The sequence below is a fragment of the Bombina bombina genome, chromosome 9, assembly GCF_027579735.1.
Source record: "Bombina bombina isolate aBomBom1 chromosome 9, aBomBom1.pri, whole genome shotgun sequence".
In the NCBI taxonomy this organism is placed as follows: domain Eukaryota; kingdom Metazoa; phylum Chordata; class Amphibia; order Anura; family Bombinatoridae; genus Bombina; species Bombina bombina.
The window spans coordinates 284,458,395-284,480,165 of record NC_069507.1 but is presented as its reverse complement, the minus strand read 5'-3'; positions in this window follow the sequence as shown (position 1 = coordinate 284,480,165).

Genomic DNA, 21,771 nt, shown 5'->3' with positions numbered 1-21,771 from the left:
ATAGCTCAGTGCATGGAGGTAATAGGACTAATGGTTGCGGCAATGGACGTGGTTCCTTTTGCTCGAATTCATTTAAGACCATTGCAACTGTGCATGCTCAAACAATGGAATGGAGATTATGCAGATTTGTCTCCCCAGATTCAGATGGACCAGCAAACCAGAGACTCACTCCTCTGGTGGTTGCCTCAGGATCACCTGTCTCAGGGAATGAGTTTCCGAAGACCGGAGTGGATCATTGTCACGACCGACGCCAGCCTCTTAGGCTGTGGCGCGGTCTGGAAGTCCCTGAAGGCTCAGGGTCTATGGTCTCGGGAAGAATCTCTTCTCCCGATAAACATTTTGGAATTGAGAGCGATATTCAATGCGCTCCAGGCATGGCCTCAACTAGCGGAGGCCAAATTCATCAGATTTCAGTCGGACAACATGACGACTGTAGCGTACATCAATCATCAGGGGGGAACAAAGAGTTCCCTGGCGATGAGGGAGGTATCCAAGATCATCAAATGGGCAGAGGATCACTCCTGCCATCTATCAGCAATTCACATACCAGGAGTGGACAACTGGGAAGCGGATTATCTGAGTCGTCAGACTTTCCATCCGGGGGAGTGGGAACTCCACCCGGAGGTTTTTGCTCAGCTGACCCAGCTATGGGGCATTCCAGATCTGGATCTGATGGCGTCACGTCAGAACTCCAAAGTTACACGTTACAGGTCCAGGGATCCCAAGGCGACATTGGTAGATGCCTTAGTAGTGTCTTGGTCGTTCAATCTAGCTTATGTCTTTCCACCGTTTCTCCTCCCCCGTCTAGTAGCCAGGAACAAACAGGAGAAGGCTTCGGTAATTCTGATAGCTCCTGCGTGGCCACGCAGGACTTGGTATGCAGACCTGGTGAATATGTCATCGGTTCCACCATGGAAGCTGCCTTTGAGGCAGGACCTTCTAATTCAAGGTCCATCCGAACATCCAAACCTAGTTTCTCTGCAACTGACTGCTTGGAGATTGAACGCTTGATTCTAGCTAAGCGTGGGTTTTCGGAATCAGTTATAGATACTCTGATCGAGGCTAGAAAGCCTGTCACCAGGAAAATTTACCATAAGATATGGCGGAAATATCTTTGCTGGTGCGAATCCAAGGGTTACTCATGGAGTAAGATTAGGATTCCAAGGATACTATCTTTTCACCAAGAAGGATTGGAGAAAGTTCTGTCAGCTAGTTCTTTAAAGGGACAGATATCTGCTCTGTCTGTTTTGTTACACAAGCGTCTGGCAGCCATGCCAGATATTCAGGCGTTTGTACAGGCTTTAGTCAGAATCAAGCCTGTCTACAGACCTGTGGCTCCTCTATGGAGTCTAAATTTAGTTCTTTCAGTTCTTCAAGGGGTTCCGTTTGAACCTCTACATTCCATAGATATTAAGTTACTATCTTGGAAAGTTTTGTTTTTAGTAGATATTTCTTCTGCTAGAAGAGTTTCTGAATTGTCTGCTTTGCAGTGTAATTCACCCTATCTGGTGTTTCATACAGATAAGGTAGTTTTGCGTACCAAACCTGGTTTTCTTCCAAAAGTGGTTTCCAATAAGAATATCAACCAGGAAATAGTTGTTCCTTCTCTGTGTCCTAATCCAGTTTCTAACAAGGAACGTCTGTTACACAATCTTGATGTGGCTGAAAAGCATCATCCGGTTGGCTTATGAGACTGCTGGAAGGCAGCCTCCTGAACGAATTACAGCTCACTCTACTAGAGCTGTGGCTTCCACATGGGCTTTCAAGAATGAGGCTTCTGTTGAACAGATTTGTAAGGCAGCGACTTGGTCTTCACTGCATACGTTTGCCAAATTTTACAAATTCGATACTTTTGCTTCTTCGGAGGCTATTTTTGGGAGAAAGGTTTTGCAAGCAGTGGTGCCTTCCGTTTAGGTTACCTGACTTGTTCCCTCCCTTCATCCGTGTCCTAAAGCTTTGGTATTGGTTCCCACAAGTAAGGATGAAGCCGTGGACCGGATACACCAATGTAGGAGAAAACAGAATTTATGTTTACCTGATAAATTTCTTTCTCCTACGGTGTATCCGGTCCACGGCCCGCCCTGGCATTTTGGTCAGGTTTAAATTTATTTTTTGTAAACTACAGTCACCACTGCACCCTATGGTTCTCCTTTTTCTCCTAACCGTCGGTCGAATGACTGGGGGGGCGGAGCCTGAGGGGAGCTATATGGACAGCTCTGCTGTGTGCTCTCTTTGCCACTTCCTGTAGGGATTGAGAATATCCCACAAGTAAGGATGAAGCCGTGGACCGGATACACCGTAGGAGAAAGAAATTTATCAGGTAAACATAAATTCTGTTTTTTTTTTCAAAATTCTATAAATTTGATACTTTTGCCTCGGCTGAGGCCGCTTTTGGGAGAAAGGTTCTTCAAGCAGTGGTGCCTTCCGTCTATCATCTGTGTACTCAAGCTTGGGTATTGTATCCCATAAGTAATGAAGATGATCCGTGGACTCATCATGTCTTTAAAAAGAAAAGAAAATTTATGCTTGCCTGATAAATTTGTTTCTTTTTAGACATGATGAGTCCACGGCCCACCCTGTTCTTTTAAGACAGGATGTTAGATATTGTAAACTTCAGACAACTCTGCACCTTGGCTTTTCCTTCCTCTTCCTAACCGGTCGAATGACTGGAGTGGGAGGGAAGGGAGGAGCTATTTAACAGCTCTGCTGTGGTGCTCTTTGCCTCCTCCTGCTGACCAGGAGGTGAATATCCCATAAGTAATGAAGATGATCCGTGGACTCATCGTGTCTAAAAAGAAACAAATTTATCAGGTAAGCATAAATTTTCTTTTTTTTGTGTCTGAACAAGGGTCACATTTTTCAGTATAAACTCAAAATATTCTTCAAATAACAAAAATGTCATAAATGAGACCAACACTGTACATAATCCTTTCTGCTGTATAAACACATGAATAAATCACAGCACTATATCACCGGAAAGATGTTGGCTTTTGAGAAGGAAGCGCATAGAGTATAGTTTATGGGACATTGCAGAACGGTGAAAGGGTCAGAGAATGACATTAATAAGTATAATAGATGGTCACATGTTTTATAGTGATATTGCACTTGACAAGAGATCACCTCTTAGGCTAGAAGAAAGGAGATTTCCCCATCGGCAAGAATTTCTCACACTGAGGGTTCCCATGATAAAAATTCCACCACCAAAAACGTGAAAAATCAGGTTTAGACTATTTACAGAATTACGCTGGGATTTGAGAGACCATTTCATATACGTCCATGTTTAGCCCATTTTACAATAAAACAACTTAGTAGGAATTTCTATGTGTTTTTGCACATCCAGTGTATTTAAATTATGATTTTCATTATGTAATGTCCGCATCTCCTTCCCCTACCAAAATGCAGTATATGCCCTTAGAGAGACATATACTGCATTTGCATAAAATGTTGCTTTATGGAATTTCTCCAGGGAAAAAAAAATGGCGAGCACTCGCCAGCCCAGCGATCTTTAGACCATCGGAGCAGAAAAAATGCCATTATGGGTAATAAAAGATATTGAGATCTGAGAAGGTTGAACTTAATAAAATTGTATAATAAACTCAATAAAAACGGTAATACTGTAGGTCAGGGATGGCCAAGAGGCTTCTTGTACATCAGTGAGTCACTGCATCTGCCCGTGCCGTATTGTGGCTAGTATTTTGTGACTAGAGAAAAAAAAATTTCATGTAACATGCTGCTACTATTTGTGGGACTTGTGAGATCTCAGCAGTGACCCTGGTAGGGGTTAGAGGGGGACACAGGTGCTGCTACTATTTGTGAGATCTCAGCAGTGACCCTGGTAGGGGTTAGAGGGGGACACAGGTGCTGCTACTATTTGTGGTACTTGTGAGATCTCAGCAGTGACCCTGGTAGGGGTTAGAGGGGGACACAGGTGCTGCTACTATTTGTGGTACTTGTGAGATCTCAGCAGTGGCCCTGGTAGGGGTTAGAGGGGGACACAGGTGCTGCTACTATTTGTGGGACTTGTGATAGTGTGAGATGTCAGCAGTGACCCTGGTAGGGGTTAGAGGAAGACACAGGTGCTGCTACAATTTGTGGGACTTGTGAGATCTCAGCAGTGACCCTGGTAGGGGTTAGAGGGGGACACAGGTGCTGCTACTATTTGTGGTACTTGTGATATTGTGAGATCTCAGCAGTGACCCTGGCAGGGGTTAGAGGAAGACACAGGTGCTGCTACTATTTGTGGTACTTGTGATATTGTGAGATCTCAGCAGTGACCCTGGTAGGGGTTAGAGGAAGACACAGGTGCTGCTACTATTTGTGGTACTTGTGATAGTGTGAGATCTCAGCAGTGACCCTGGAAGGGGTTAGAGGAAGACACTGGTGCTGCTACTATTTGTGGGACTTGTGATATTGTGAGATCTCAGCAGTGACCCTGGTAGGGGTTGGAGGAAGACACAGGTGCTGCTACTATTTGTGGGACTTGTGAGATCTCAGCAGTGACCCTGGTAGGGGTTAGAGGGGACACAGGTGCTGCTACTATTTGTGGTACTTGTGATAGTGTGAGATCTCAGCAGTGACCCTTGTATGGGTTTAGAGGGAGACACCGGTGCTGCTACGATTTGTGGTACTTGTGATAGTGTGAGATCTCAGCAGTGACCCTGGTAGGGGTTAGAGGAAGACACAGGTGCTGCTACTATTTGTGGGATTGTAATAGTGTTAGATGTCAGCAGTGACCCTGGTAGGGGTTAGAGGAAGACACAGGTGCTGCTACTATTTGTGGGACTTGTGATATTGTGAGATCTCAGCAGTGACCCTGGTAGGGGTTAGAGGGGGACACAGGTGCTGCTACTATTTGTGGTACTTGTGAGATCTCAGCAGTGACCCTGGTAGGGGTTAGAGGGGGACACAGGTGCTGCTACTATTTGTGGTACTTGTGAGATCTCAGCAGTGACCCTGGTAGGGGTTAGAGGAAGACACTGGTGCTGCTACTATTTGTGGGACTTGTGATAGTGTGAGATGTCAGCAGTGACCCTGGTAGGGGTTAGAGGGGGACACAGGTGCTGCTACTATTTGTGGGACTTGTGAGATCTCAGCAGTGACCCTGGTAGGGGTTAGAGGGGGACACAGGTGCTGCTACTATTTGTGGTACTTGTGATATTGTGAGATCTCAGCAGTGACCCTGGTAGGGGTTAGAGGAAGACACTGGTGCTGCTACTATTTGTGGTACTTGTGATATTGTGAGATCTCAGCAGTGACCCTGGTAGGGGTTAGAGGAAGACACAGGTGCTGCTACTATTTGTGGTACTTGTGATAGTGTGAGATCTCAGCAGTGACCCTGGAAGGGGTTAGAGGAAGACACTGGTGCTGCTACTATTTGTGGTACTTGTGATATTGTGAGATCTCAGCAGTGACCCTGGTAGGGGTTAGAGGAAGACACAGGTGCTGCTACTATTTGTGGGACTTGTGAGATCTCAGCAGTGACCCTGGTAGGGGTTAGAGGGGGACACAGGTGCTGCTACTATTTGTGGGACTTGTGAGATCTCAGCAGTGACTCTGGTAGGGGTTAGAGGGGGACACAGGTGCTGCTACTATTTGTGGTACTTGTGAGATCTCAGCAGTGACCCTGGTAGGGGTTAGAGGGGGACACAGGTGCTGCTACTATTTGTGGTACTTGTGAGATCTCAGCAGTGACCCTGGTAGGGGTTAGAGGAAGACACTGGTGCTGCTACTATTTGTGGGACTTGTGATAGTGTGAGATGTCAGCAGTGACCCTGGTAGGGGTTAGAGGAAGACACAGGTGCTGCTACTATTTGTGGGACTTGTGAGATCTCAGCAGTGACCCTGGTAGGGGTTAGAGAGGGACACAGGTGCTGCTACTATTTGTGGTACTTGTGATATTGTGAGATCTCAGCAGTGACCCTGGTAGGGGTTAGAGGAAGACACTGGTGCTGCTACTATTTGTGGTACTTGTGATATTGTGAGATCTCAGCAGTGACCCTGGTAGGGGTTAGAGGGGGACACTGGTGCTGCTACTATTTGTGGGGCTTGTGATAGTGTGAGATCTCAGCAGTGACCCTGGTAGGGGGTTAGAGGGAGACAAAGGTGCTGCTACTATTTGTGGGACTTGTGATAGTGTGAGATCTCAGCAGTGACCATGGTAGGGGTTAGAGGGGGACACCGGTGCTGCTACTATTTGTGGGACTTGTGATAGTGTGAGATCTCAGCAGTGACCCTGGTAGGGGTTAGAGGAAGACAAAGGTTCTGCTACTATTTGTGGGACTTGTGAAAGCGTGAGATCTCAGCAGTGACCCTGGTAGGGGTTAGAGGAAGACACTGGTGCTGCTACTATTTGTGGGATTGTGATAGTGTAAGATCTAAGCAGTGACTCTGGTAGGGGTTAGAGGAAGACACAGGTGCTGCTACTATTTGTGGGATTGTGATAGTGTGAGATCTAAGCAGTGACCCTGGTAGGGGGTTAGAGGGAGACACCGGTGCTGCTACTATTTGTGGTACTTGTGATAGTGTGAGATCTCAGCAGTGACCCTGGTAGGGGTTAGAGGGGGACACTGGTGCTGCTACTATTTGTTGGACTTGTGATAGTGTGAGATCTCAGCAGTGACCATGGTAGGGGTTAGAGGAGGACACAGGTGCTGCTACTATTTGTGGTACTTGTGATAGTGTGAGATCTCAGCAGTGACCCTGGTAGGGGTTTAGAGGGAGACACCGGTGCTGCTACGATTTGTGGGACTTGTGATTGTGTGAGATCTCAGCAGTGACCCTGGTAGGGGTTAGAGGAAGACACAGGTGCTGCTACTATTTGTGTTACTTGTGATATTGTGAGATCTCAGCAGTGACCCTGGTAGGGGTTAGAGGAAGACACAGGTGCTGCTACTATTTGTGGGACTTGTAAGATCTCAGCAGTGACCCTGGTATGGGGTTTAGAGGGAGACACCGGTGCTGCTACTATTTGTGGTACTTGTAAGATCTCAGCAGTGACCCTGGTAGGGGTTAGAGGGGGACACAGGTGCTGCTACTATTTGTTGGACTTGTGATAGTGTGAGATCTCAGCAATGACCCTGGTAGGGGTTAGAGGAAGACACAGGTGCTGCTTCTATTTGTGGGACTTGTGATAGTGTGAGATCTCAGCAGTGACCCTGGTAGGGTTTAGAGGGAGACACCGGTGCTGCTACTATTTGTTGGACTTGTGATAATGTGAGATCTCAGCAGTGACCCTGGTTGGAGTTAGAGGGAGACACAGGTGCTGCTACTATTTGTGGGACTTGTGAGATCTCAGCAGTGACCCTGGTAGGGGTTAGAGGAAGACACAGGTGCTGCTACTATTTGTGGGACTTGTGAGATCTCAGCAGTGACCCTGGTAGGGTTTAGAGGGAGACACTGGTGCTGCTACTATTTGTGGGGCTTGTGATAGTGTGAGATCTCAGCAGTGACCCTGGTAGGGGTTAGAGGGGGACACAGGTGCTGCTACTATTTGTTGGACTTGTGATAGTGTGAGATCTCAGCAGTGACCCTGGTAGGGGTTAGAGGAAGACACAGGTGCTGCTTCTATTTGTGGGACTTGTGATAGTGTGAGATCTCAGCAGTGACCCTGGTAGGGTTTAGAGAGAGACACAGGTGCTGCTACTATTTGTGGGATTTGTGATAGTGTGAGATCTCAGCAGTGACCCTGGTAGGGGTTTAGAGGGAGACACCGGTGCTGCTACTATTTGTGGGACTTGTGAGATCCCAGCAGTGACCCTGGTAGGGGTTAGAGGAAGACACAGGTGCTGCTACTATTTGTGGGACTTGTGAGATCTCAGCAGTGACCCTAGTAGGGGTTAGAGGAAGACACTGGTGCTGCTACTATTTGTGGTACTTGTGATATTGTGAGATCTCAGCAGTGACCCTTGTAGGGGTTTAGAGGGAGACACCGGTGCTGCTACGATTTGTGGTACTTGTGATAGTGTGAGATCTAAGCAGTGACCCTGGTAGGGATTAGAGGAAGACACAGGTGCTGCTACTATTTGTGGGATTGTAATAGTGTGAGATGTCAGCAGTGACCCTGGTAGGGGTTAGAGGAAGACACAGGTGCTGCTACTATTTGTGGGACTTGTGATATTGTGAGATCTCAGCAGTGACCCTGGTAGGGGTTAGAGGAAGACACAGGTGCTGCTACTATTTCTGGGACTTGTGAGATCTCAGCAGTGACCCTGGTAGGGGTTAGAGGGGGACACAGGTGCTGCTACTATTTGTGGTACTTGTGATAGTGTGAGATCTCAGCAGTGACCCTTGTAGGGGTTTAGAGGGAGACACCGGTGCTGCTACGATTTGTGGTACTTGTGATAGTGTGAGATCTCAGCAGTGACCCTGGTAGGGGTTAGAGGAAATAGTAGCAGCACCTGTGTCCCCCTCTAGAGGAAGACACAGGTGCTGCTACTATTTGTGGGACTTGTGATAGTGTGAGATGTCAGCAGTGACCCTGGTAGGGGTTAGAGGGGGACACAGGTGCTGCTACTATTTGTGGGACTTGTGAGATCTCAGCAGTGACCCTGGTAGGGGTTTAGAGGGAGACACCGGTGCTGCTACGATTTGTGGTACTTGTGATAGTGTGAGATTTCAGCAGTGACCCTGGTAGGGGTTAGAGGAAGACACAGGTGCTGCTACTATTTGTGGGACTTGTGAGATCTCAGCAGTTACCCTGGTAGGGGTTAGAGGGGGACACTGGTGCTGCTACTATTTGTGGGGCTCTTGATAGTGTGAGATCTCAGCAGTGACCCTGGTAGGGGGTTAGAGGGAGACAAAGGTGCTGCTACTATTTGTGGGACTTGTGATAGTGTGAGATCTCAGCAGTGACCATGGTAGGGGTTAGAGGGGGACACCGGTGCTGCTACTATTTGTGGGATTGTGATAGTGTGAGATCTAAGCAGTGACTCTGGTAGGGGTTAGAGGAAGACACAGGTGCTGCTACTATTTGTGGGATTGTGATAGTGTGAGATCTAAGCAGTGACCCTGGTAGGGGGTTAGAGGGAGACACTGGTGCTGCTACTATTTGTGGTACTTGTGATAGTGTGAGATCTCAGCAGTGACCCTGGTAGGGGTTAGAGGGGGACACTGGTGCTGCTACTATTTGTGGGGCTCTTGATAGTGTGAGATCTCAGCAGTGACCCTGGTAGGGGGTTAGAGGAAGACAAAGGTTCTGCTACTATTTGTGGGACTTGTGAAAGCGTGAGATCTCAGCAGTGACCCTGGTAGGGGTTAGAGGAAGACACTGGTGCTGCTACTATTTGTGGGATTGTGATAGTGTGAGATCTAAGCAGTGACTCTGGTAGGGGTTAGAGGAAGACACAGGTGCTGCTACTATTTGTGGGATTGTGATAGTGTGAGATCTAAGCAGTGACCCTGGTAGGGGGTTAGAGGGAGACACTGGTGCTGCTACTATTTGTGGTACTTGTGATAGTGTGAGATCTCAGCAGTGACCCTGGTAGGGGTTAGAGGAAGACACAGGTGTTGCTACTATTTGTGGGACTTGTGATAGTGTGAGATTTCAGCAGTGACCCTGGTAGGGGTTAGAGGAAGACACAGGTGCTGCTACTATTTGTGGGACTTGTGAGATCTCAGCAGTGACCCTGGTAGGGGTTTAGAGGGAGACACCGGTGCTGCTACTATTTGTGGGACTTGTGATATTGTGAGATCTCAGCAGTGACCCTGGTAGGGGTTAGAGGGGGACACTGGTGCTGCTACTATTTGTTGGACTTGTGATAGTGTGAGATCTCAGCAGTGACCATGGTAGGGGTTAGAGGAGGACACAGGTGCTGCTACTATTTGTGGTACTTGTGATAGTGTGAGATCTCAGCAGTGACCCTGGTAGGGGTTTAGAGGGAGACACCGGTGCTGCTACGATTTGTGGGACTTGTGAGATCTCAGCAGTGACCCTGGTAGGGTTTAGAGGGAGACACCGGTGCTGCTACTATTTGTGGGGCTTGTGATAGTGTGAGATCTCAGCAGTGACCCTAGTAGGGGTTAAAGGGGGACACAGGTGCTGCTACTATTTGTTGGACTTGTGATAGTGTGAGATCTCAGCAGTGACCCTGGTAGGGGTTAGAGGAAGACACAGGTGCTGCTTCTATTTGTGGGACTTGTGATAGTGTGAGATCTCAGCAGTGACCCTGGTAGGGTTTAGAGAGAGACACAGGTGCTGCTACTATTTGTGGGATTTGTGATAGTGTGAGATCTCAGCAGTGACCCTGGTAGGGGTTTAGAGGGAGACACCGGTGCTGCTACTATTTGTGGGACTTGTGATAGTGTGAGATCTCAGCAGTGACCCTGGTAGGGGTTAGAGGAAGACACTGGTGCTGCTACTATTTGTGGTACTTGTGATAGTGTGAGATCTCAGCAGTGACCCTGGTAGGGGTTAGAGGAAGACACAGGTGCTGCTACTATTTGTGGGACTTGTGAGATCTCAGCAGTGACCCTGGTGGGGGTTAGAGGAAGACACTGGTGCTGCTACTATTTGTGGTACTTGTGATATTGTGAGATCTCAGCAGTGACCCTTGTAGGGGTTTAGAGGGAGACACCGGTGCTGCTACGATTTGTGGTACTTGTGATAGTGTGAGATCTAAGCAGTGACCCTGGTAGGGATTAGAGGAAGACACAGGTGCTGCTACTATTTGTGGGATTGTAATAGTGTGAGATGTCAGCAGTGACCCTGGTAGGGGTTAGAGGAAGACACAGGTGCTGCTACTATTTGTGGGACTTGTGATATTGTGAGATCTCAGCAGTGACCCTGGTAGGGGTTAGAGGAAGACACAGGTGCTGCTACTATTTGTGGGACTTGTGAGATCTCAGCAGTGACCCTGGTAGGGGTTAGAGGGGGACACAGGTGCTGCTACTATTTGTGGTACTTGTGATAGTGTGAGATCTCAGCAGTGACCCTTGTAGGGGTTTAGAGGGAGACACCGGTGCTGCTACGATTTGTGGTACTTGTGATAGTGTGAGATCTCAGCAGTGACCCTGGTAGGGGTTAGAGGAAGACACAGGTGCTGCTACTATTTGTGGGATTGTAATAGTGTGAGATGTCAGCAGTGACCCTGGTAGGGGTTAGAGGAAGACACAGGTGCTGCTACTATTTGTGGGACTTGTGATATTGTGAGATCTCAGCAGTGACCCTGGTAGGGGTTAGAGGGGGACACAGGTGCTGCTACTATTTGTGGTACTTGTGAGATCTCAGCAGTGACCCTGGTAGGGGTTAGAGGGGGACACAGGTGCTGCTACTATTTGTGGTACTTGTGAGATCTCAGCAGTGACCCTGATAGGGGTTAGAGGGGGACACAGGTGCTGCTACTATTTGTGGTACTTGTGATATTGTGAGATCTCAGCAGTGACCCTGGTAGGGGTTAGAGGAAGACACAGGTGCTGCTACTATTTGTGGGACTTGTGATAGTGTGAGATGTCAGCAGTGACCCTGGTAGGGGTTAGAGGGGGACACAGGTGCTGCTACTATTTGTGGGACTTGTAAGATCTCAGCAGTGACCCTGGTAGGGGTTAGAGGGGGACACTGGTGCTGCTACTATTTGTGGGGCTCTTGATAGTGTGAGATCTCAGCAGTGACCCTGGTAGGGGGTTAGAGGGAGACAAAGGTGCTGCTACTATTTGTGGGACTTGTGATAGTGTGAGATCTCAGCAGTGACCATGGTAGGGGTTAGAGGGGGACACCGGTGCTGCTACTATTTGTGGGACTTGTGATAGTGTGAGATCTCAGCAGTGACCCTGGTAGGGGTTAGAGGAAGACAAAGGTTCTGCTACTATTTGTGGGACTTGTGATAGTGTGAGATCTCAGCAGTGACCATGGTAGGGGTTAGAGGGGGACACCGGTGCTGCTACTATTTGTGGGACTTGTGATAGTGTGAGATCTCAGCAGTGACCCTGGTAGGGGTTAGAGGAAGACACTGGTGCTGCTACTATTTGTGGGATTGTGATAGTGTGAGATCTAAGCAGTGACTCTGGTAGGGGTTAGAGGAAGACACAGGTGCTGCTACTATTTGTGGGATTGTGATAGTGTGAGATCTAAGCAGTGACCCTGGTAGGGGGTTAGAGGGAGACACCGGTGCTGCTACTATTTGTGGTACTTGTGATAGTATGAGATCTCAGCAGTGACACTGGTAGGGGTTAGAGGAAGACACAGATGCTGCTACTATTTGTGGGACTTGTGATAGTGTGAGATGTCAGCAGTGACCCTGGTAGGGGTTAGAGGAAGACACAGGTGCTGCTACTATTTGTGGGACTTGTGAGATCTCAGCAGTGACCCTGGTAGGGGTTTAGAGGGAGACACCGGTGCTGCTACTATTTGTGGGACTTGTGATATTGTGAGATCTCAGCAGTGACCCTGGTAGGGGTTAGAGGGGGACACTGGTGCTGCTACTATTTGTTGGACTTGTGATAGTGTGAGATCTCAGCAGTGACCATGGTAGGGGTTAGAGGAGGACACAGGTGCTGCTACTATTTGTGGTACTTGTGATAGTGTGAGATCTCAGCAGTGACCCTGGTAGGGGTTAGAGGAAGACACAGGTGCTGCTACTATTTGTGGGACTTGTAAGATCTCAGCAGTGACCCTGGTATGGGGTTTAGAGGGAGACACAGGTGCTGCTACTATTTGTTGGACTTGTGATAGTGTGAGATCTCAGCAATGACCCTGGTAGGGGTTAGAGGAAGACACAGGTGCTGCTTCTATTTGTGGGACTTGTGATAGTGTGAGATCTCAGCAGTGACCCTGGTAGGGTTTAGAGAGAGACACAGGTGCTGCTACTATTTGTGGGACTTGTGAGATCTCAGCAGTGACCCTGGTAGGGTTTAGAGAGAGACACAGGTGCTGCTACTATTTGTGGGACTTGTGAGATCTCAGCAGTGACCCTGGTAGGGTTTAGAGGGAGACACCGGTGCTGCTACTATTTGTGGGGCTTGTGATAGTGTGAGATCTCAGCAGTGACCCTGGTATGGGTTAGAGGGGGACACAGGTGCTGCTACTATTTGTGGGACTTGTGATAGTGTGAGATCTCAGCAGTGACCCTGGTAGGGGTTAGAGGAAGACACAGGTGCTGCTTCTATTTGTGGGACTTGTGATAGTGTGAGATCTCAGCAGTGACCCTGGTAGGGTTTAGAGAGAGACACAGGTGCTGCTACTATTTGTGGGATTTGTGATAGTGTGAGATCTCAGCAGTGACCCTGGTAGGGGTTTAGAGGGAGACACCGGTGCTGCTACTATTTGTGGGACTTGTGAGATCTCAGCAGTGACCCTGGTAGGGGTTAGAGGAAGACACAGGTGCTGCTACTATTTGTGGGACTTGTGAGATCTCAGCAGTGACCCTGGTAGGGGTTAGAGGAAGACACTGGTGCTGCTACTATTTGTGGTACTTGTGATAGTGTGAGATCTAAGCAGTGACCCTGGTAGGGATTAGAGGAAGACACAGGTGCTGCTACTATTTGTGGGATTGTAATAGTGTGAGATGTCACCAGTGACCCTGGTAGGGGTTAGAGGAAGACACAGGTGATGCTACTATTTGTGGGACTTGTGATAGTGTGAGATGTCAGCAGTGACCCTGGTAGGGGTTAGAGGAAGACACAGGTGCTGCTACTATTTGTGGTACTTGTGGTAGTGTGAGATCTCAGCAGTGACCCTGGTAGGGGTTAGAGGAAGACACTGGTGCTGATACTATTTGTGGTACTTGTGATAGTGTGAGATCTCAGCAGTGACCCTGGTAGGGGTTTAGAGGGAGACACCGGTGCTTCTACTATTTGTGGTACTTGTGATAGTGTGAGATCTCAGCAGTGACCCTGGTAGGGGGTTAGAGGGAGACACCGGTGCTGCTACTATTTGTGGTACTTGTGATGGTGTGAGTTCTAAGCAGTGACCCTGGTAGGGGTTAGAGGAAGACACAGGTGCTGCTACTATTTGTGGGACTTGTGAGATGTCAGCAGTGACCCTGGTAGGGGTTTAGAGGGAGACACCGGTGCTGCTACTATTTGTGGTACTTGTGATAGTGTGAGATCTCAGCAGTGACCCTGGTAGGGGTTTAGAGGGAGACACCGGTGCTGCTACGATTTGTGGGACTTGTGATAGTGTGAGATCTCAGCAGTGACCCTGGTAGGGGTTAGAGGAAGTCACAGGTGCTGCTACTATTTGTGGGACTTGTGATAGTGTGAGATCTCAGCAGTGACCCTGGTAGGGGGTTAGAGGGAGACACCGGTGCTGCTACTATTTGTGGTACTTGTGATGGTGTGAGTTCTAAGCAGTGAGCCTGGTAGGGGTTAGAGGAAGACACAGGTGCTGCTACTATTTGTGGGACTTGTGAGATGTCAGCAGTGACCCTGGTAGGGGTTTAGAGGGAGACACCGGTTCTGCTACTATTTGTGGGACTTGTGATATTGTGAGATCTCAGCAGTGACCCTGGTAGGGGTTAGAGGGGGACACTGGTGCTGCTACTATTTGTTGGACTTGTGATAGTGTGAGATCTCAGCAGTGACCATGGTAGGGGTTAGAGGAGGACACAGGTGCTGCTACTATTTGTGGTACTTGTGATAGTGTGAGATCTCAGCAGTGACCCTGGTAGGGGTTAGAGGAAGACACAGGTGCTGCTACTATTTGTGGGACTTGTAAGATCTCAGCAGTGACCCTGGTATGGGGTTTAGAGGGAGACACAGGTGCTGCTACTATTTGTTGGACTTGTGATAGTGTGAGATCTCAGCAATGACCCTGGTAGGGGTTAGAGGAAGACACAGGTGCTGCTTCTATTTGTGGGACTTGTGATAGTGTGAGATCTCAGCAGTGACCCTGGTAGGGTTTAGAGAGAGACACAGGTGCTGCTACTATTTGTGGGACTTGTGAGATCTCAGCAGTGACCCTGGTAGGGTTTAGAGAGAGACACAGGTGCTGCTACTATTTGTGGGACTTGTGAGATCTCAGCAGTGACCCTGGTAGGGTTTAGAGGGAGACACCGGTGCTGCTACTATTTGTGGGGCTTGTGATAGTGTGAGATCTCAGCAGTGACCCTGGTATGGGTTAGAGGGGGACACAGGTGCTGCTACTATTTGTGGGACTTGTGATAGTGTGAGATCTCAGCAGTGACCCTGGTAGGGGTTAGAGGAAGACACAGGTGCTGCTTCTATTTGTGGGACTTGTGATAGTGTGAGATCTCAGCAGTGACCCTGGTAGGGTTTAGAGAGAGACACAGGTGCTGCTACTATTTGTGGGATTTGTGATAGTGTGAGATCTCAGCAGTGACCCTGGTAGGGGTTTAGAGGGAGACACTGGTGCTGCTACTATTTGTGGGACTTGTGAGATCTCAGCAGTGACCCTGGTAGGGGTTAGAGGAAGACACAGGTGCTGCTACTATTTGTGGGACTTGTGAGATCTCAGCAGTGACCCTGGTAGGGGTTAGAGGAAGACACTGGTGCTGCTACTATTTGTGGTACTTGTGATAGTGTGAGATCTAAGCAGTGACCCTGGTAGGGATTAGAGGAAGACACAGGTGCTGCTACTATTTGTGGGATTGTAATAGTGTGAGATGTCACCAGTGACCCTGGTAGGGGTTAGAGGAAGACACAGGTGATGCTACTATTTGTGGGACTTGTGATAGTGTGAGATGTCAGCAGTGACCCTGGTAGGGGTTAGAGGAAGACACAGGTGCTGCTACTATTTGTGGTACTTGTGGTAGTGTGAGATCTCAGCAGTGACCCTGGTAGGGGTTAGAGGAAGACACTGGTGCTGATACTATTTGTGGTACTTGTGATAGTGTGAGATCTCAGCAGTGACCCTGGTAGGGGTTTAGAGGGAGACACCGGTGCTTCTACTATTTGTGGTACTTGTGATAGTGTGAGATCTCAGCAGTGACCCTGGTAGGGGGTTAGAGGGAGACACCGGTGCTGCTACTATTTGTGGTACTTGTGATGGTGTGAGTTCTAAGCAGTGACCCTGGTAGGGGTTAGAGGAAGACACAGGTGCTGCTACTATTTGTGGGACTTGTGAGATGTCAGCAGTGACCCTGGTAGGGGTTTAGAGGGAGACACCGGTGCTGCTACTATTTGTGGTACTTGTGATAGTGTGAGATCTCAGCAGTGACCCTGGTAGGGGTTTAGAGGGAGACACCGGTGCTGCTACGATTTGTGGGACTTGTGATAGTGTGAGATCTCAGCAGTGACCCTGGTAGGGGTTAGAGGAAGTCACAGGTGCTGCTACTATTTGTGGGACTTGTGATAGTGTGAGATGTCAGCAGTGACCCTGGTAGGGGTTAGAGGGGGACACAGGTGCTGCTACTATTTGTTGGACTTGTGATAGTGTGAGATCTCAGCAGTGACCCTGGTAGGGTTTAGAGGGAGACACCGGTGCTGCTACTATTTGTGGGACTTGTGATAATGTGAGATCTCAGCAGTGACCCTGGTAGGGATTAGAGGGAGACACAGGTGCTGCTACTATTTTTGGGACTTGTGAGATCTCAGCAGTGACCCTGGTAGGGGTTTATAGGGAGACACCGGTGCTGCTACTATTTGTGGGACTTGTGAGATCTCAGCAGTGACCCTGGTAGGGGTTAGAGGAAGACACAGGTGCTGCTACTATTTGTGGGACTTGTGAGATCTCAGCAGTGACCCTGGTAGGGGTTTAGAGGGAGACACCGGTGCTGCTACTATTTGTGGGGCTTGTGATAGTGTGAGATCTCAGCAGTGACCCTGGTAGGGGGTTAGAGGGAGACAAAGGTGCTGCTACTATTTGTGGGACTTGTTATAGTGCGAGATCTCAGTCATGACCCCGGTAGGGGGTTAGAGGGGTATACAGGTGTTGCTACTATTTGTGGGACTTGTGATATTGTGAGATTTCAGCAGTGACCCTGGAAAGGGGGTTAGAGGGAGACATAGGTGCTGCTTCTATTTGTGGGACTTGTGATAGTGTGAGATCTCAGCAGTGACCCTGGTATTGAGGATACTGGTGCCACACTGAAAGCTTTCAAAACATAAATTACCCAATTTGAAGGATTGCATCTGGACAAATTACAGCAGGACAAACAAGAGGATTGGATAACAAAGATCCAGAAACAACTGAAGCACTATCAGGGGGATCTAATTACTTTTAAAGAACAGAAATGGGAAGTGGTTACAGCAGACTACCGGGAGAAGAGGGTATATCAATGGACCCTAAGCCCTGAAGAGAGGGAACAAGAAGACGCCGACCAAGAGCAAACAAACCCAAAAATCTCACCACTGTTGAAAGTTCAGATAATAGCTCAAACAATGAACCTCCACAAAACACAGGGGATTGGCCCACTGTGCAACCTCCTCAAATAATTACTCGTTAAAAAAAACAAGGTGTGCAAGAACAATCTCAAGAGGCAGTCTGCCCAGACAACCAAGGCGGTATTAATGGAAAACATTATCAATTTAAGCAGCTACACCCTGTCGACAGATGAGAATAATTTATTAAACAAAGGTCTGACTTTTGTCCCTACTATATATGCAGATGATTTTGAGATTGAAGTCGATTCTTCTCAATTCCAGAAAACATTAAAGGGACACTGAACAAAAAAAAATTCTTTTTTGATTCAGATAGAGCAGCAATTTTAAGCAACTTTCTAATTTACTCCTATTATTAATTTTTCTTCGTTCTCTTGCTATCTTTATTTGAAATAAAAGCCATCTAAGCTTTTTTGGGTTAAGGACTCTGGACAGCACTTTTTGATTGGTGGATGATTTTTTTCCACCAATCAGCAAGGACAACCCAGGTTGTTCACCAAAAATGGGCTGGCATCTAAACTTAGATTCTTGCATTTCAAATAAAGATACCAAGAGAATAAAGCAAATTTGATAATAGGAGTAAATTAGAAAGTTGCTTAAAATTTCATGCTCTATCTGATTCACAAAAGAAAAACATTGGGTTCAGTGTCCCTTTAAGGTTGAAGGAATTCAAGGATTCTACATCTACTTCTGTTGAACTAAAGTACTTTTGACCCCAAGAGCAGTCAACCCAGCATTCTGACATTCTCCAGACTTACTGCAACGGAGATGCATGATTCAACAAACACTATTAAACACACCAGGAACAGCAGGTGAAAGAACTGCGTTGAAAAATCTCCAACAGCATTCAAAACTGGTAATAAGGGAGGATGATAAGGGCGGCGCACTTGTACTACAGTGTTATACACAGTATCGGAACAAAATTCTAAAACAACTAGATGATCCCACAACATACCAAAGTCTGACAAGTAACCAGACACAAAGCTATAAAGCAAGGATTGATGAATTTCTGAGGCAAACACGGAAGGATGATTCTGGTTAAGATGATCTTTTCCTTTCTAAAAGATTTGATTGAGTTAATAAAAATACTAAAGCAGATGGATAACATTGATGAATCTGACCCTTATTGAGGCACTATATATTGGTGTCAGGGTTTTTTCCCTGTTGTTTGCCATGTGCTGCTGGCAACCATTTTACTCACCTCTCTTCCTGACTATGGTGCATTGTGGGGGATGCTGCTCATTTCCTACACTTCCTTTTATGGCCAGGTGTGCATCATCCATGTGAGACAGGATGCAGTCTCAGAATTGTGATGTCATCACTTATTATTTAAAGGGCCTCTGTTCAGTATGCTTTGCCTTTGCGTTGTCTCAGACCTGTTTGTGAGAGTTCCTGTGTATTACCTGGCTGCCTGACGTCATTCCTGGTTCCTGATCCCTGGCTTGTTCCTGACTCTGCTGTTCTCCTTGTTCCTGATTCCGGCTCGTCTGACTATTCGCTTTGGCTCCTGACTCGGCTCGTCTGACTACCAGCTCTGGTTTTGACTCCTGGCTTGTTATTTGACTTGTAGACTTTTTATTATTTTTTGCTATTAATAAAGGTGTGATTATTTTGCACTTCCCGTCTCAGTCTGATTCCTGGCACCCTGACAATTGGTCAACCGCAGGAAGTTTTATTACAACTACTAGAATTCTGCCTACGAATTAATTTCTTCAAGTTCGAAGGGGGATATTATCTGCAAGTGGCAGGGACAGCGATGGTGTCCAATGTGGCCCCATCCTATGCCAAAAAGTTTCTAGATGATATCAACAACTAGTACGCTTAGTGACCGCAAACGTCACCAGGGTACTTGTAAGAGGCGCCTAGGAACAGATAAGTGTAGCACAAAAAAAAATATGATTACAACAGCAGTATGTAAGGATATCTAAGTGATACAATATAGCATCAATAAGGCAACAATATTGTGCAAGGATATAAAACTCCAATTATGACAATAAAAACAACAGTAACGTGTTTCTCAGTGTAACACACTGTTTCATCAGGCTATGATAGCCTGATGAAACAGTGTGTTACACTGAGAAACGCGTTACTGTTGTTTTTATTGTCATAATACATTTTAAACTTTTTTAACTCTCCACCTGCTGCTCAATTATTATTTTTGTTCTTGCAAAATATTTTTCGGACCTTCTGGACACCTCGCACAGAGCCTCTGGACTTGCTGGCTGATCATTGCTATACCGGTATATCTACCATTCCACTTTGGGCATCTTTGGACTCTACCTGGTGAGACGAGGATCCCGATTGGTGACTTCTTCCTCTGATCTACCGAACGACGTGTGGTTCCGGACTGCTGGTATTGCACTTCAGTGCTTTACATTGTGTGAGTAGGATTCTTTAGTTCCTATTGCTACCCATTCCAAATTGTTTATGATCTGCACTATGTGGCGCCCTCTATTCTGTTCTTCTTAGATTTTTCTAGGTGACTTTGAGAGGATGGAATGGGAGGTGTTTGAGGATCCTAGTATTTAAAAGATGCATTGGTGATCATATCCTGATTTGGAGAGGATCCTGTGAAGATTTATAGAAATGGTTTACCCATTTGAATGAAATACACAGTCCTCCAATTCAAGCTTACATATGATTATCATACTATAGACTTCTTGGACCTGAGAATTCCTAAAAATAGTGGATTATTGAACACCACATTGTATACCTAGGAGACTGATCGTAATTCCATGCTCCTGTTCACCAGATGCCATCCACCAGGCAGCAAGAAATCCCTCCCTATCTCACAATTCCAACGAGTGGTAAGGAACAATTCCACTGAGGAGGGAAAAGAAGTACAACTCCAGGAGATGTATGACAAATTCCTTTAGAAACAATATAAAGGATCAAGCATTAATGAGACATTCCAGGCTGCCTGCTCCTGGACACAGGATGAGGTGTTGACAAACACCACTAGCAAAGACAAGACACAGACCCAACAGAGGATGACATTCATCACTGAATATAGTCCTGATAAAAAGGGCATATCCAGATATTCTGAACAAGAACTGGAGGATTATAGGGAGTGACAAGGGATTAACATTACAGAACACAGGGATCCCAAGGATCAGATATCAGAGAGGGAGATCTTTAAGGGACTCGTTGAGACATGACTTACCTGCAGTATATACAACAACCACCTGACTTTAACAAAAAGAAACCTGGATGTTACAAATGCACTAGGTGTACCACTTGCAGTGGTTTAACCCAAGGTACCCACTTTTGTCTATCCATGGCCGAATAAGAAATTCCAAATAAAACATCTAACCTGCATGTTATGGTATAACTCGGATATCAAGGGTTAATACCAGATGAAAGATGCCCTGAATACGGGATCAGCAACACACGAACCCAGTTAATTCCCCCCAAACATGAGACCAAGCTCCATCTTGAGGGTAAAACAGAATGTGTTTTATTGAGGGCTATATGCCCAGTATTTATGCAGGTCTCGCACCTGGTTGACACTCCCCAGCAACAAGTGCACAGGAAGAAGATAGTACATTAGATAGAGGGAAGACGCCCTTTTACAGGATACAATAGAATTGCATTACTTAACCAAATAAACAATTAAACACAAGAAAACAATGGAGTCCTTCTTCACACCTGGCAGTCTGACTCTGGAGGTGATTAAACAATGTGAACGCTTATCACTTAAACTTAATTACAGTAAACAATAGCTGATGCCAGGAAACCTGTCTTTAGAAAATAGTTTCTCAAAACTGAACAAAGTTAACCCTTCCAGTACTGACAGAGGGGTCTGTCGCACTGCACAACAAAGTTTATCATGTATCTTCTACATTGTAGATGTGGGAAATTTTACGTTGGAAAACGATTGATGATTTGCGCACAAGAATGGCCAACCACAGAATTGAGCTCATTCCCTCCCCATGAGGAATGACTGTATATAAGCTAGTGACATCCAGTGTCACCAGCCATATTTTTTCGGATACTTCCATGTTATTCAACACTTGGATCATTGTACTTTAATCCAGTGTGAAAGTATCCATGTTATGGACCATTGGTTGAAGTAGAGTGTCCAAATAGACTGCAATAGGTTGTAGTATTGAGCCTATGGCCGATACTATTGGCCTTCCTGGTGGAAAATCCAAGTTTTTGTGAACCTTTGGTACTGTGTATAGTACTGGTAGTCTCGGATGGTCAATGGTTAGGTACTTCCAAAGTTCCTCAGTTATATAATTTACGTCTTTGACCATTTTTAGTACTGCATCAATTTCCTTCTTGAAAGTTGAAGTTGGATGGCCTAAGAGGGGTTTATAGGTCTTATTGTCGCTTAGTTGTTGAAGTATTTCCCCACGGTAGTCCTTTGTAATCCATAATCACCAGTGCTCCCCCCTTATCCACCTCCCGGATAATGATATCTTTGTCATCTTTTAATTTCTTTAACGCTGTCCACTCCTCCTTAGTGAAGTAAGATCTTGTATGCGTGACAGGGTT